Source organism: Dasypus novemcinctus, chromosome 15, assembly GCF_030445035.2.
Source record: "Dasypus novemcinctus isolate mDasNov1 chromosome 15, mDasNov1.1.hap2, whole genome shotgun sequence".
NCBI classification, from domain to species: Eukaryota; Metazoa; Chordata; class Mammalia; order Cingulata; family Dasypodidae; genus Dasypus; species Dasypus novemcinctus.
In genome coordinates, this window is record NC_080687.1 from 91,934,018 (window position 1) to 91,951,700 (window position 17,683).

General features: G+C 45.1%; 1 non-coding gene across 1 annotated transcript; it reads right to left on the minus strand.

Annotated features, from left to right (window-relative positions):
• Positions 1-2,429: 2,429 nt before the first annotated feature.
• On the minus strand, positions 2,430-2,501 carry TRNAE-UUC (transfer RNA glutamic acid (anticodon UUC)). The gene has a single exon. It is a non-coding gene; the product is annotated as a tRNA-Glu (tRNA).
• Between the last annotated feature and the right edge of the window lie 15,182 nt (positions 2,502-17,683).

Consider the following 17,683-nt stretch of genomic DNA (forward strand, 5'->3'; position numbering starts at 1 on the left):
AATTCATCTCTGGGCCACACCTCCGTGCCCCTCTGAAGCCAGGGTTCGATGGGAGTGGTATCAGTTTAGAACTCCATGCAGGCTGTCCGGTTTTCTGGGCATAGTCTCAAGTCCAATACCACGGAATAAAATCCCACACAAGATACTTCCTGGGTAAAATGAGGGAGGCGATGGAGTCATTGTTAAGGGCCTTTTCAGCTCAAATATTCCAAATATCTTAAAATTCATTATGAGGATGGTTCATTAAAATTATGGTAATGTTTGCAAAAAATTAAAAAAACTAAGGCTGTATAAATACCAAATACAGTTTCAACAACCGCCTCCCCACAAAGTTAGACCCTTTTGTTTCATTAAGTACCTGTTTTATAGAAGCACCTGCTGTACTTTGAGGCCCTAAAATATTTTAGACCTTGAAAACAGAATTTTGTTGTTGTTGTTAAAACTGAATCTAAATGCAGCCATAATTTGAAGCGAGACTGGTTCGAGATTCAATTTTCAAAACACAGCTTCTGTTTTATGGGAATAACCATGAATAATTAATAGGATGAATAGACTTGACACTCTTCATATGAATGGAATTCACCTGCCATATGAAAGCAAGTTTTAAAACAAAACAAAGAAACAAATCAAGGGAGACAGGAGAGAATGAAATCAGTTTCTTTATGGCTAAGACAGGACACATCTGGATTTCCCCAATAAGTCGTTAGTCACAGCAGTCAGAGGGTGGCACCTGGAGTCCAGCCCTGCCATCTGACCAGCTCTGTGCCTGGTCTGCCCCTTCGCCTTTTTCAGCCTCATCCATAAAATGGAGAGAGTGCTGGATGTCTTCTATTTGCCATTGTACACTCATTCTCCTCCCCTCTCTTCTGCCTGGGGACACTGAGCTTTATGCACTAGAGAGGTGAGCTCCCTTGTGCTTCCAGAAGGGTTTGGCTCACAGAAGGCACAGCCAGGAAATAGGAGGGAGGAAATAGGGGGTTCACCGCTTGGCTCCACTGAAGTCCCCGGCATTGGATCTGCTGTCCTCTCCTTTCAACTCCCATCCCTGCCCCTTCCCTTTCAGGCCAGGAGTGCCAAGGACTGTATTATTCCTTGCTGGTTTCCCTAAACCCTAAAAAAGAAAACCCAAACAAACTGAATAATTCCTTTATTAAATTCTCTGCTAAGAATCTGTCATCCATGACCTACTGGGTCCCTGACTGATACAGGGATAATAATATTATCTAATAAAGACTAGAGTGAAATGGTGTGCAAAGCTTTTAGCCTGCTGGTTCATAGTAAGCGCTCAATGAACATTACCTATTCTTAGATTATTAGGATATTTATTTTCCGATCAGTTCTGCCATATGTGGTCCAATAAACACAGATTACCTGTTGGTTAATCTGTTTTTCCTTCAAATTCTTTATGAGGAATTTTGAGCAGAGTATTTTTTCACATGAAGGGTGACATTCATTTTTTGTGCCCCTTAAAATCCCAAAGGACTTTAAAAAGAGCAAACTTCAAATAGAAGCCCTTAAAACCAACCCGGATGGAAGCCAAGTCATTTTGAGTCATTTCCCCATGTTACTGCAGTCTGGGAACAAACTGGGGAAACTTCAAAGAGTTCAACACTAGTGGAAAAGAAGTGTGGCTTCCAAACGCCTCCAGTTTTCTCCTGATGGCAAATATCTGGAAATGTAAGGGAGATAATCCATTATAGCAGAGGATGCACTTTATTCGGGTCACTCTTGGAAGCTGTCTTGTCACACATCATACTAAGACTTCTAAATCTAGTTTAGTATATCAAGAATACTTGAAGTTTAAAAAAAAAAACAGAGTGCGTCAAAGCAATAGGTTAAGGAGAAGAAAGTTCTTTTGTTTTGCTTTGTTGCCATCGCCTCCCTCCTCATTATTTGCAACAACCTGATTTTCTTTCTTCCCCCCAACAACTGTGAGCTCTGAAAAGCGAATACAATAGACTGCACAGAACTGCACTGCCCTTATGACTTTTCTGGCGATCTTGCTCAAGTGACTTCAGACAACTTTAAAAGCCCTGTCATGTCGTAAAATGCATCTTTTTTTTTTCCAGAGAAGATGACTTTTTGGCCAGTTGCTCTATATCCACAGTACAAGGAGAAATTAAAACCGAAAAACCGGGAAGGACATACATCTTAGTAGGTACTGGTGGGACCAATTGGTTCCTTACTTTCCTCCACCCCAGATTTTTTTCCCATTTGAAATGCAGGCTCCCTTTCTACCTCCCACTGCCCGTGGGGCTAGACGCTCAGGCGCTGCTCGCAGAGTAGAAGCTGCTTCACTTCAGCCTCAATATTCCCCGGAAGCTTTAATAAGACAAACCGGGTTGGTACCTTTCTCTAAACTCATCACTGTTTTCTCTTGTTAAGAGGGATGTAAACTTATTTTTCGGTTTTCTTTAAAAGTACTAGCGTTCCCACACCGGGAGTCGAACCCGGGCCGCCTGGGTGAAAACCAGGAATCCTAACCGCTAGACCATGTGGGAGACGACAGGCAACGTCCCGCACTGAAGCGTATTGAGTCTCTTCCACCCACTTCCGTCCGTCCTCAGCGCCAAGGCTGCTTCTGCGCCTGCGCGTGGCTCTGCCTCTTAGCTCCGCGCGGCCGGCGCTCTAGCCCTGCTGTTCCTCCTGCGGCAGGTCGTTGAATCTTTTTTCTCTCCACGCCTGCGCCCTCTAGGCTCTCATCCGGGCTTCAGGTTCTGGAGACCACGAGCGCCCTGAAGAGCGCTAAGTTGGATGTTCCTTTTCTAGAATCCCGCACAAGAAGCCCTGCCGAGTGCCCAAGGTCGGGGTTTGGACCTCCCAGACGCCTTCCTCAGGGAACAACCACCTTGTGAAGTCTTCGCCGCCCCGGGGTGCCCCCGAGCGGAGCCCCTCTGCCCGGCGGGGACCCCCGAGCGGCTCCCCCTCAGCCCGCCCCCGCCCCTGGCCGACGCTCAGCCTCGAGAGCCGGGCCTCTTCGGCGCGCCGGCCTGGCCTGCGCCTCACGCTTAGAGCGCGCGTCCCGCGCCGTCCCGCGCCGCCGCGTGCCCCCAGCCCCGCCGTGTCCGTGGCCGAGAGCCTGTCCCTCTCTCCCTGCGCCCCTCAAGGCTGGGTCAGGACCCCATCCCTCTCCGGAAAGTTGACCTTTCCCTGTAAAGACAGGGACCGGGAGTGTTCCCGGCTCCTTTGGCCTCAAGGGCCGGGGCGGGGTCTGCGCGGCCGCCGGGAGGCGTGGGGGTGGGTGACGGCGGCGCGGAAGACGGCGGGAGGCGTGCGGGAGGCGTGCGGGAGGGCCGCCCGGGGCGCGCCCCTGCTGGGGGCCGGTGGGCGCTGCCGCCACCTCCTGCGCGGCGAGAGGAGCGCCGCGGGTCAGCCGCGGGGGACGGCCGGGCGAGCTCCGTCCTGCGCTTTGTGGCTTAAGCTACACAGGAGTCGTTTTCACTCGCAGCAGAGCCCTCGAAATCCATTGAAACGTTAAGAGCCAGGGTCTGAGTCTCCCTCCCCACTCCCATCTGCCCCAGGGACTGCCTCTCTGTCTCTAACTGGGGTTCTCTAAGGCGTCCGTCCTGACGTTGGTCGGCTAGAGCGGAGGAGTGGAAGAGAACTGAACTAGAAACTCTAATTTATATTAACAAGAATGAAGGGCCAACTGGGAGTGAACATAATCCAACAAAACTGAAATTCAGCATCACTCTTAAAACTTTTGAGCATTAGCTGCAAACTTTATGTACTAAACACTTTCAAAACTGTGTTTGCTCATTTAATCCTCACAACATTCTTAAGAGAGAGGTCTCATCCACATTTAGGTGGTTCTTTGTGACCATCTTTTGCACCTTTGGACAGAGTTTCCTTGTTTGATTTTTTTAATTGTTGTTATTGTTTTTATTTTTAAAAAGCAGTTTTATTGAGATATATTCACATACCATACAATCCATCTAAAGGGTACAATCAATGACTTTTAGTATAATTGCTAAAATGTAGTAATATTGTGCATTCATCACCACAAAAAAATTTTGAACAATTTCATTACTCCAAAAAGAAAATCTCCACACTCCTTAGCAGTCACTTCTCAATTCTCTCTTTCCCCAGTCCTACACGACCACTAATCTAATTCCATCTCTATAAATTTATTTATATTTACTATTTATGTAAATGGAATCATACACTATTTAGTACTTTGTGCCTAGCTTCTCTCACTTAGCGTAATGCTTTATTGTGGGGCTTTTTGTTTTGTTTTGGTGTTTGTTTTTGCCTGATATGAACATCTTGTAACATTAACATACATGTGTTCAGTTCCAAACTGTTTGATTTTTAATCAGCTACCTTTCTCCTGGGGACATCTGCTTTGGAACACCACAGTAAACTTCAAAACCGACCTCATAAACTACTGAAAATCCTACGTGGTTGGTTTTCAATTTGACAGTCCAGAGATTTCACTGTACTTTTCATTTTTGAATTTTCGTTTGATGATAATCTGATAAATGTATTTTACCGATTTTAAAGACAAAGTTTCTCATTGCAGCCCATACATTGGACAGGAAACATGATCCTTAGGATGTAGCCAAAATGCAATGCTGTTTTGGTCTCTCACTATCCTCTAATGAAAATTTGTTCAGATTTTCCCCTACCACTGAATGAGAACTTGAATAGTAATAGAAAGCCCCATAGGGAAAAAACACCATCCGTGGGGGGGTGGGGGGCAGATGCGGATCAAGCCATTGGGTGCCCACCTCCCACATGGGAGGTCCTGGGTTCGGTTCCCCGTGCCTCCTAAAAAGAAGACTGAGCAGACACAGAGAACAATTCCGTATTCTTCGTGAGTTACAGTCTTCCGTAATGGCTCTCCTGCTCAACCCCTTTCCTTCCTCTCACTTGCAGGTCCCCGTTGGACCTGTCTTCTCTGAGCTGCAATCAAGCCCTCCTAGCTCACTGCCTTGGCACCAGCAGGCCGCAGCCCTCGACTGTGGGCCTCCGTCTGCACCCCAGTGTATGTATACTTACTTAGAGCATACTTTCAAATACTTCTACTCTGAGAGACCATATACATTATAACAGAATGTTTAAAAGAATGAGTGAAATAGACATTGAGCTAGTTTTTTCAGAAATGCCCCTCCACACCTCAAAAACTCAGCCTCCCCGTCCCCCAGGACACATATCCTCTTTGTCGAGCGCTGTCCAGTTTCGAGATCTTTTTTGTTGGTGATGTCACATGCCGTATGTTTTAACAATCTTACCCAGCACTCTCAAGTCCTGTGAGCACCCTGTTGTGGTGAAAAGCGCACTGGACCGTAAGTCAGAGGTCTGGGACAGTCACCCTCTTGATGCTCATGAAGCCCTGAGCATAGAAGATCCCAGTTATTGAGCATCTGCTCTCTGCTGAGGACTTTACATGTGTGCTCAGAAACCCCCAGAGTCAGCCAGAAACCTTAGATATTATTATCCTCTAGTTTATGGTTAAGGCAGAGCTCGGAGATGTCAAGTAATTTCTCCATTGCTGCACAGCACCAACTGGCAGAGCCCCAATGTGCACTCTCACTCCGCAGCCTCTGTTCTTCCTGCCATTCCACGCCAGTGGAACTCTCTGGCTGTCAGCCCCTTCATCTTTAAGTAAGGGGGCGTGGGGGCTGGGGAGGGCCGGGGTGGGTTCTGGGCCAGATGGGTCAGTGTTCCTCAGTGTGTCCCTCAGACCAGTGGGACCAGGATCACCAGGGGCTTTGTTTCACACCCACAACGACCAAATGGGAACTCCTGGGAGTGAAGCCCGGGGACCTGAGTTTCAACAAGCACCCCAAGTAATTCCTTTCAGTCTCTAAGATCCCATGATCCCCAAAGCACCGTTTCCCTCATTTCCCTTCCCTGCTCAAAAGCCTTAAAATACAGCTTCTGGTTGCCTGTTGAATAAAAGCTGGATTCCAGGGCCAAGCCTTCCAATAGATCGCCCTTGCCCCTCCAGACAGACACCAGTCCAGATCCCTCCTGCTCTGTCCCCCTGTCCCTTGGGCGTCCTGCCAGGCTCTCTGCTCTGCCGCCCTCTGCCAGCCCTGGTGGTGGTTTGGAGCTGTAGGTGTCCCGGAAAAGCTCCTTCTTAACCTCAGTGCCTTCCTGTGGGTGTGGACCCATTCTAGGTGGACCTTTCAATAAGTCACTGCAGATACGCGGTGGCCACCCACTCAGGGTGGGTCTTTATGCTAGTACTAGAGTCCTTTAGAAGCAGAATGAGATTTAGACACATGCAGAGAAAGCCACAGGGGAAGCAGCCGGACGCTGGACCTTGAGGGCCTGGAGGAGCCTGGAGAGGCCAGGAGATGTGCCCCGTGACAAGTTAAGGACTGAGGACCGCCAGCCGCAGTCCTGGCACGCCCCAGTCTTCGGGAGAAAGCGTTGCCTTGATGATGCCTTGACTGGGACTTTCCTTTAGCCTCAAAACCAGGAGCTCCTAAGTTCCCGCTGTTTAGCCTGCCTCAGTTCATGGTGTTTGCTTGAGCAGCCCGGGATACTAAAGCAGCCCTCCACACTCCCCACTCCAAGGCCTGCTCAGCCCCAAGAAGCTTCCGCAAAAGCTCTTGTTCAGAAGTCACTCCCATTTCCTCTGAATCCTAAAGCAGGGTGATGGAATAGGCCTTGCCTCCCTTACCATTTACTTTATTTAATAGGAAAGGCTATGAGTAAGTGAAAATAGGATTCCATAATCCCCCTGGGAACCCATGCCTGCATTCAATCATTATGCCAAGCGGTCCTTCCTTTTATCTAACTTAAATACTTCCTGCTGTACTTTTATGTGAAAGCTGCCACCTTTGAACCATGAACAGAATGTTCCTGGGAGGGGGAAGCAAACACACATTTTTGAAAGTTCGCCAGACCAGTTAAGTGAGCTGCATTTCTTTAATTCCACACACACAGAAAAGCCTTCTTGTTGACATAAGGAACAGCTATTCCTGTTCCCAGGCTTCTATGGTTGACTCTCACCGGGCAGCTCTCCCATTTTATCCACCATTTGATACTGGGGGAGGGGGGAGCCCCAAGCACATTGTACTTGCCGGGCGTCTGTAATGACCAAACGATGCGCACTGTGTGCCAGGCCCAGGCCTGCCAGTCATCGAGGGGTGAGGATGGTTTCCATTTCAGAGGGCCCAGGAGTCATCCTTTCATCAGCACCAAAAAATAAGCTCCAGTTAAGCTCCACTTTCCCAAGGAGAGCTCTCGCCAGCTGGACCCAGCCTATGGCACGAAGTTCGCCTCAGCCCTCTCTGGGGTAACAACAGCACCTGCCCCTGCCCACCAGGCAGGGGCTGTGACCTGCAAGCCTTGCCACTGGGTTCAGTTTCTAAAACTGGGTCTGATCTCAGGAGGCCCCTGGGGTGACAGAGCTGCTGCAAGGGCTTGTTTGGATTACATAACCCTGCTCCTCGCCTCTACCCCTGGCCTGGCCAACTGCTGTCCATCCTTGACCTTGCAGCACTGGGCTAGCTGCAGTTCTGGGCCCCACCTCGCGAGTTTCCCTGTCTGTCTCCCCCTGAGCTTCCCGACAGCAGAGTCTGGGTCTCATCTCCCGGTGTATCCCCAGCACACAGCACAGGGCTGGCATGCACAGTCATCTGTTGAATGACTCAGTCTCCTAGAATAACATCATTTCTGGGGGGATCCTCCTTGTAAAAAACACTTCTCTCCTTCAGTTAGCAAATAACAAGAGGGAACCATTCCGTGGCTAGTTTAAAATACCTTCAGAGCACGGTATCTTTCCTGGTGCGTTGTCAGCACTCAGTAAATGTTTGAGTGATTGTTTCATTCATTCATTCATTCACTCATTCAGTAATCAAGCACTCCACCCCACAGGAATAATCTTGATTTCCACCTCACACCTAAGTGGCAAAGCAAATTAACAGAGGGTCTCAGAGGGCCGTAATTTCAATATGTATAAAATAAAGCTGTAAAAAGAAGATTCAGACAAATGCTTTATGATTGTGCTATTAGGAACTCAATATGCTATGTAAACTCATGGAATTAATAATTAGAATATAGGCCGCCATAAAATAGAAGGAGGGTAGAGAATGGAAAGTGGGGGGGTTAATCTGTGCAGAATTAGTAAAAAAGTTGTTTTAAACCTCTGAAAATGAATGGAAGTGGTGAGAGTACCTCGTGGTGTTTGTGACTAGTAGTGGTATTATATGAGTAAGACCGTGGTCGAAAGGGAAAGTCTAAGGTCATGTACATTACTAGAAGGAGAGCTAAAAACTGACGTGGGACTGGATAAGATAGTAAAACCTCATGTAAAACACGGATATGGGTGATATTGTATATATAAGACTGTTTCACAAAATATAAATACAAATATACTAGAGAGAAGGAAACAGAAAGTGGCTATGTTTGGCAGGGGAAGCATAGAGAGATTAAGAGCTGATGAGGTTTGGTTGGTTTTTTTATTATCATTATAATTGGAATAATGAAAATGCTCTAAAAATGATTGAAGTGGTGAATGCACAACTATGTGATTATACCAAATACCAATGATGGTACACTTTGGATGGATTTATGCTTTGTTAATATGTATCAATAACATTTTTTTGTTAAAAAGAAGATTCCAGATAAATTGGGATTTCCCTTCCAATCAGTATATTGTGGATTTCCTTTATACCACCTTTAGGTATATATGTATGAGACTTGAGAAATTAGTAAGTGTTGACCCCAACCTTTACACAAATATGATTTTAGGGGAGGGGTATTCAGTAGAACATTTGTTAACTTCCAACCAGTCAAGAGTTCCCTACCATTGAACACTGCTGAAAAATAACATTATCCTTTTTGGAGCCACTCTCAGGATAATAAAACTTTATAAAAGTAAGTGTACAAGCAAGTAATCAGTAGTGAGCTTAATATCCCCTGAGCAATCCTTTAGAAATAAAAAGCTATTCAGCTAAATATATTGTGTAAACTCATGGAGTTAATAACTTGAATATGGGTCACCAGAAAATAGAATGACGTTAGAGAATGGAAAGCTGAGGGTTAACTTATGCAGAATTGATTTTAAAAAGATGTGTGTTAATCTTTGGAAATGAGTAGAAAAGATTAAAACCCCATATAATGTTTGTAACTAGCAGTGCAATTATATGGGTGTGGCAGGGAAAGACTAAGGTCATGTAAATTTCTACAAGGAAAGCTAAAATAATGTAACATGGGACTGTATGGCATAGTAAAACCTCATGTGAAATATGAATGCAGAAAGCATTGAATATGTAAGACTGTTTTTCTTTGCAACTGAACAAATATTATATATGTTAATGTTATGAGAGGTTAATATCAGGTAACAACACTGACAATGACATTATGCCAAGTGAAAGAAACCAGACACAAAGTACTACATATTGTATGATTCCATTTATACAATACATAAAAATAAATCAATTATAAAGATGGAATTAGATTAGTGGATATGTAGGGCTAGGGAAGGATAGAGGGATTGTGAGGTGACTGCTAAGGGGTGTGGAGTATTTCTTTTTGGAGTAATGAAATTGTTCTAAAATTGTGGTGATGAATGCACAACACTAAAAGCAATTGGTTGTGCACTTTGGATGGATTGTATGGTGTGTGACTGTATCTCAGTACAAGAAAAGCTCTTCAGGGAAGTGGATGTGGCTCAAGCAACTGGGCTCCTGTCTACCATATGGGAGGTCCAGGGTTCGATTCCTGGGGCTTCCTGGTGAAGGTGAGCTGGCTGGAACGGAGAGCTGGCACAGCAAGGTGACACAACAAAGAGAGACACAGAGGAGAGACGATAAGAGAACAGCAGACCAGGGAGCTGAGGTGGTGCAAGAGATTGAGCACCTTCCTCCTACTCTGGAAGGTTCCAGGATCGGTTCCTGGTGCCACCTAAAGAGAAGACAAGCAGACACAGAAGAACGCACAGCAAGTGGACACAGAGCAGACAACGAGGGTGGTGGGGCGGGGGAAGGTAAATAAATAAACCTTAAAAAAAAAAACACAACTATTCAGACTCCACCAAGTCTGGCAATAAACAAAGCGCTCTCTCCCACCACCTGTTTTTTCCACTCTACCTAGGCAGAAACCATTCGGAGCACTTCCCGGTGACCCCAGAAAGCCCATCTGCATTGCTGATAATCTGTCTTATTCCATTATTTCTCTGGTCAAAACACCAAGTGCAGGACAAACAATGCTTGTTATAGGAGAAGCAGAAATGCAAGGGAAGACCTAAGAGACAGTAAGATTCCCAAAAGAGGTAGGGGTCCCCTGCAGTTTCAAAGTTTCTCTGCAGGCCAAAACACACCACCCAGCTTCTCCTCGCCCTGTCCTTCCTTGTCAGCCTGGGCCCTCCTCCCTGAGCCCAGCAATGCTGACTTTCATTCTTTTTCCCGTCTGTAACGTCCCTCTACCGTGGCCTGAGGGAGTAAGACCACTTCTGAAATCACCTGCAGTCTTCGACGAGTGTCCCTCTGCGGGTCCAGATCCTGTTCTCTTTTACAGTGCTCACAAGTCATTGGTTTATTTACAGGGGCATGCACTTATTATATGGTATGATCCTAAATCACAGCGACTGTCCATTCCCCATGACTGCTCAGAGCCTGGCAGTGTTAGTAAGCGCCTCTGAAGGACTGGTGGTCTGAGCCGAGCCTGCACGGCCAGCTGACCATCCAGCGGAAGAGTTTCCGGTAACCCTGCTCAACCCTGTGGGGGAGGGGTGTCTTTCTCTCCCCAAGCCCACTTCTTTGTTCTTCGTTCTTCTGTCCTTTTTTTTCTTTTAATTTAAAAACACAGAAAAAGCATTTTAGAACTGTGTGCATCCTCTATGTTTGGAAAAAGTTTCCCAACTCTGTTTGAGGAGGTAGTAAACTTATGATGCATGTCGTCATTGAGATAATGATTTAATCGAACCCTCACCCATGACAGATTGACCTAAAAGCCATGTGGCGATAACAAGAATGAAATCGGCCTCCCACATTCACAATCAGAACTATAAAATAAACTGGGTCGTAGAATAAAGGTTGACCAAAGAGCATTACGAGAATGCCCCTACCCTACATCCAGCTGGACTCCCGAACAGCTTAGATCGTGCCACTCTTCACCAGTAAAGCCCTGCGAGGCGCAGGCAGGAGCTTTTGTCCCACACCCCAGCACCAGCAGTTTAAATAAATGGCTCTTTTAAAAATAGTCCATTATAAACCTTTCAGCTATTTCCATGGCCAAAGTCAGTCACTGCCCTTTTAAAACAGCAAGAGCATGTGGACCACGGCTTTCTGTTGAGGTATCTGTCCAGTTTATCTGAGTCCAAATTCTGGATTTAAAAAGAAAGGTCAGGATGGCTAATATGTGTAAACACCAAATCTGAAGAGAATAAAAGTACTCTCTTAATTTTATAATAAGTTCTGAACTTTTGCTTCTTGTTTTCTTTATCTCCTTGAATGCCCAAACCTATCACCTCTCTGAAACTTAGCCAAGGGCCAGAAAGGATGTAAATAATAAATACCAGTTCTCATTTGTGTCCTGCTTGACAGATTACAAGTCAAATTGCATCCAACGAAGACATATAGGCCACAAATTGTGGGTGGGATAAAATGAAACATCTGTGGTGTTCTCTCTCTTAAACGGTATCTCAGTCATTATCAGGGTGTGGGACAGACATGGCGATTTGCACAAGCTCCTGTGACAAGCTCATAAAACTATATGCAATCTAATAAAGTTGCCAACGGCCCTATCTGCTCGGATCATCCAAATCTGTTCCTTCCTCCCTCCATCCAGCAAACGCTGCAGGGTTTGCTACAAAACAGGCCAGGTCATCGCCCAGGCTGCCAAGTATTAATACAGGATTTCCAAGTGAGCTGTCCACGGCTCCTCCCTTTCCTGCCTAAAGAAAGACATGAAGTTCAAGTTAATGCCGGACACTCTTTAGGCAACTGCCAAGTGCCCCCCCTCCCGCCCTCAGACCACTAGTCAAACTTAAGGCTTTCTTAAGTTCCGTGCCCGTTTTTAAGCTATTGTTTGCCAGTTTCCTGAACTTGATCCTCTGCTGTGTGCAGTTGGGGCTAAGACTCTGTAGACCTCCTTCGGCCAGTTGCTTCCATCTGAGTCCACCAATAGGGGGCACTAGAGGGAGGCTGGAAGGCTGGCTGCTTCCCGTCCCTCTCGGCTTACTGCAGCAACACCCAGCTCATCCCAGCAGCAGCAGCTGCCGGTAACAGCAGGTGGTTTCAGTTTTCCCAGCACTTCCAGAACCAGCCTCAAAACCATCGTCCCTCCCCTCTCAGGGACAGCAGCACCCGCTGCCCAGCATCCCCTTGTCAGAGGTCTGAATGCCAGCTCCACGGTCTCCTTTTAAGAGTCCAAAGAACCAGGAACAGCCAGGCAGTGCCTCCTTCTGCCCAGCTCTGTGGGATCCTGCTTCAAGCTTCTAAGTTTCAGAAATCACAACCTCTTAATTTTTGTTTCCCCAGGCTTATGGGTGATTGCTGTTTCCTGTACTTCCTACCCCAGGGATGGTCCATTGCCTCCTCTTTACCTTTTCTCTTCCCTGATGCCTGGATAACAAGCCTTTATATTCAGATCATCTCTTAGAATTACTGCTGTGGTTTCTTTCTCCTGACCAGAGTCTGATAAGAGTCTGATAGATAAACACTTTCAGTCTGGTTTCATTAACAAAAATGGTTTAAGAACCCAGGTACTAGTTGCCATCTTCCAGAAGGACTTTATTCATCTTAATTAAATCATGCTCCAGGAATGTTCTCAATTGGGTAGGCTTGGAAACTGACCTGTCCGCAAACAACAAAGGCAATTCTGTCCCTCATGCCACTGTCATGAGGACAGAGACACCTGAGTCAGTATGACCACTGGGCACTGCTTTTCCTATAGATAAATCTCATTGTCAAAAATGGTGAAGGGCCTGAGATTTCACCCTGCTTATAAGCTAACAAGTTAGCCTGCCACATTTTGGGGGACGCTAGAGGACACAAAACTCCTGGGTCAGAGAAAAGGGACTTTATAACTCATGGCAAACGACAGTAGCCAGATGTCAGAATTTACACTGGTTCTCAAGTTCCAGTTGCACATGACACTGGGAAGAGGGCTAGGTGACGCCTGCACGGGCAGTGGGTTAAGTAAAGGCAGGAGAGGAAACCTGCCTTTAGGAGCCTGGATCTCTTATAATGTGCAGTAAGCACAGCTGCCCACGCTCTGGAGGGAGACACGTTCTCTCTTTTCTAAAGCTTTTTGCTATACAAACTCTAAAGCTTTTTGCTATCCTTGAAAAGATAGTCCAGGACAAACTAAATGAGAACTGTCTCCCGCTATTCTTCCGCGGATTACTTGTAAACATAGGATCCAACCAAGCACAGGTAGGAGGACAATTCAATTGCTTACATTTCCACACTAGGGATCTATTTATAGGACCTACGGTGGTTGAGACTCTGGGCAAGTCGATGGATATAATCCCTTTTCTTATTGACACAGATGTGGCTTCAATATATACATATCGTTAGTCATGTCTTGTTCTGGCCACTGACAAAATCACGCTGTCACTAAAGGTGAGTGCATTTTCCAGGAGTTACCCACTATGAAATTCTACTATATGCAGAATATATTAATATATTCGTAAGCAGTTGGAAGTGACCCTACTATCCCTTGGCACCATATACCCCTACCTCCACAGACCACCACAGGGGTCTACTATGAGCACCAAATAGCTTTTTGCTCTATTTATTTAATATAAAACCAAAGAAATACAGGTTATACAGGTTCTACCTGCATATCACATCTTTACAATATATTTTGGTTTTTAGAATCTTAGGAAAGAGTATCACCCTAGGTATTAAGATGCTTTTTTTAAAAAAATAATGTCCTCCAGGTTAATCCATGTTGTCATATGCTCTGGAGGGAGACTTCATTTCTTTACTTTCCCATGACATGGCTCCATTGTCTGTCTGCTCGTTGTCTCCACTTGTTGTCTGTGTTTGTTGTGTCCACTCGTTGTCTGCTCGTCTTCTTTAGGAGGTCCCGAGAACCGAACTCAGGACCTCCCATATGGGAGGCAGGCACCCAACTGCTTGAGCCACATCCACTCCCCTTAAGATTCTTGATCTCCTAGATCAGTGTCAAAAGTGAGATCATCACTAAATGCCTAATATATATAGTAACATTCAAGAAACAGTAGTTATACTGTCAAGACTTTTTGGCAAGTGACAGAAAAAGAAGGGAATTTATTGTAAGAATAATGGAATGTCTTCTGGAAGTCCACAGGCAGGAATACAGCCAATTTTGGAATGTCTGCTCTCTCTGGCAGCTGTGTTTATGATGTTTGACCCCATTTCTTGTTGTTCTTTCCACTACTATGTGCCAGGCACCGTGTTTGGTGCTGCAAACACAACAGGGAACACAGACAGTCAGGTTATTGCATTCCGTGAGCCCCGCAGCTTGCAGTCTAGTGGAGAGACAAATCAAATGATCAGATAAGTAAACACAACACTGCGGCTGTGGCAGTAGCTAAGGGCAAGCTCGTGGTGCTGAGAATGTGTAATAGGAGGATCTGGCCTAGGAAGGGAGGTCAGGAAAAGCTTTCCTGAGGAAGTGATGATTGAGCAGAAGCCCAAGCGTAAGCAAGCATTAACAAGACGATGGCAGGAAAAGGGAAAGCACATTCTCGGCCCAGGAAGAGTGGGGGAAGCATGGCTGGAGCTCCCGGGCTGCAGCTCAGCAAGGTTGAGAGCCACCAAGGTCACAGTAAGGCCAAGGTCGAAGAATGGGAAACAGCCCAGATGGACACAACTCCCAAGCCTGGGCTAGTGTTGGCACACACCCCCAACCTCCCAGGGAAGCAGAGATCCAGTTGTTAATGCTCACCCCCCGCACCCCCAAACAGGGAAAAGGAGCGCAAAGGCTTGAGCCACAAGAACTCAAGGCCTTGCCACGGAATTCGGCCCGTCGTTTCTTCCTGTTGATGCCCGGGCATCTGGGGGGCAGTCTGTATCAGTGGTTCTCAAGGCGTGGTTCCCAGCAGCAGCATCTCCTGCGAACTTAGGAGAAATGCAAATTCTCAGGCCCCATCCCAGATCGACTGAATCAGAAACTTTGGAGACGGGGCCCAGTCATCTGCATTTTAACATGCAACCAGGCCTGCAGGGGCTTCTGCTGCATACTCAGAATCAAGATCTCAGGGTAGGAGGACTCAGGAACCTCTCAATTAAAACTGAGCTCCTGCTGATTCAGATGATCAGCCCAGTTTTGGGAAACACTGTCAACATCCAAGTAATATAGGGTCTGATGCTGAAAGCAATTAATTTTCAAATGCCGTTTCACCTGGACAGATAATTAAAGGAAATAGGTACCTCAGGCCTATAGGTACTATTGAAATAGGTGCTTCAAGCCAGACTCGGTAGGAAATTTGATTTTATCTTAATCTTTTTCTCTTTTTAGTTCTTTGATTTTAAAACAGTATCTTTCAGAGCTCCTATTTTCACATTTATTGATGAAAGTCTTCCTTGTTTCCCAGTCTCATATCACCATTCCCACCCAAAACTGTATGAATTCTATTAAGTGCTCATCTAATTTAATTATTTTAGCTATGGACTAAAAATCTGTACCTGAAAACACCCAAGTTTCAAAATAACCAGTAGAAAAAGCACCTAGCCCTGTAATACAAATACATACCACATTCAGAACATTTTCTTTTTCTAGCTTCTGCAAGGAAATAGATCTTTTATCATAGTGATTCAGCATAGCTTTAAATAAACATGCAGAAACAGAGGAATCAAGACAATGTTATTAGTTAAAACAAACTTCCAGAGCTGAAAGAAGATATTTTCCTTAATTAGTTTTCAAACATTAGCATTCTCAAGAATTTCCCCATTTTCTGGGATTTTCGCAGTTCATTTGCAAATAATATTGACTGGTCTCTCCGATAGCAGCTTCTTAGAAGCTCTTAAGCATAATACTGATTTATGACATTTCTCTCAAGACATAAGGAAGCCAGGACCCCAATAAGAAGAGACGAAGGGAAAGAAAAAAAAAGAGAGAGCAGGTAAAAGGTCAGTTTAACATTAAAAAAAAAAGCACCAATTATGGGTTAGGATATCTTTAGACTGTTCAGTGGTTAGGATTGTAAAATCAGCATTTGTCAATCGGCTGCTGCTACTACCCAAATAAAACAAGGAAGCAGTTTGAGGAGTTTTAAGAAAATGGAAAAGAGCATAAAAAGGAATAAAAAGTAGCCTTTTTAAATAACTCTTCCATTAAAGACACTAAAAAGATAGCACGAACTAAAATTATATAATAATTCTATACAATTGTATGCGATTGTATGGCACCAGCATCTTCCAAGAAAAGTAAAAAGAGAAACTTCTTTAGAGCTCAGAGTTCACCACTCAGGTGCCTCAAGACCAGGCAATGCCCAGGCTTTCCCCTCCCATCCCCAACATGGTCCTAAATTGGGGTGATGTGCCCCTCCTACAGGGTACCCCGAAACTGAGAGCTGGTTTTATTAGCAGCACCCCATCCAGAGCAGCAGCGCAGCTCTCCAGTGTTGGAACTTGCAAATATAACACAGGTTACATTTAGATTGCCTCTTTGAGGGATGTGAACATCCTAAAACAGCAAAAATTATAATTTTTGTTACTCTGTCAGGTGAAAGAATTATTTTTGCATATCCCTGACACTAGTGAGGATACACATTTAATATATTTTTGGCCATTGTATATGTGAATTGACTATTCTCATCCTTTTTCTCTTTTCTTCTTGGGTTGCTTGTCTTTTACTCCTTGACTTGTATGAACACTTTATTATGGATCTTAACCTTTTGTTCAATATTTCAATCTCTTGCTTACATTTTGGTCTTTATTCTGTTTTGTGGATGGTGTGAGATAGGGATCTGTTACCCGGTGTTTTGTTTTGTTTTAATTCCCTATTTTGCTGAACTACAGAAGAGGACCTTAGATGTTTTCTTGTTCTAATCCCCTTATTTTTTATAGATAAAGCGGTTTACCTTTTTGCTACTGCCTTCTAAGTTTTGACCTCTCAAGAAGGGTTTCCGTTTAAAAACAGGATGAGTCTTACACACCGGCACATTTCATACATCAGCAAAACTAGTAAAATATTTTTAATATTTTAAAATATTGGTAAGAGTGTGGGTAAAAGGAAATTCTAGTGTACTTATCAAAGAAGAAGTTTTTAAAGAAGTTAATTCTATTACTGGAATCCTTCTTAAGTGGAATGAAATTCAGACAGAGACAGAAAGTCACAGGAAGCAAGAAGTTCCAGGCCAACAAAACCCTGAGGAGCAGAGAGAGGTGAGGAGAGGCCCAGTGTGCATGCCATATAACAGGAAAGCCAAGGCCAGGACCTCGGGGAACCAGTGTTCAGGAAGAGAGCGTGGCCTCGATGGGGCCGGGACTCCTCACGGTAGCCTGAAGACGGCGAGCTAATAAATTCCCATGAAGCGTGGTATTTGCATGAGCAGCCAAGGGAACTACAACATCAGAAAAGAATGCTGGGATAAGATTACAAAGCTAGATACAAGTCCTACAAGGCTAAAAAACTGTAACCTGCCTTCTACCAGAGAAAAATCACTTAAGTCATTTTACCAGATAGAAATTTGCAGCCTAGCTATCTTCTACAAGATAACATCTACGGGCCCGAATCAATAGTAAATTGCCATCCAGCAAAAAGTGTCAGCTATCCCTTAAAAGTGTGC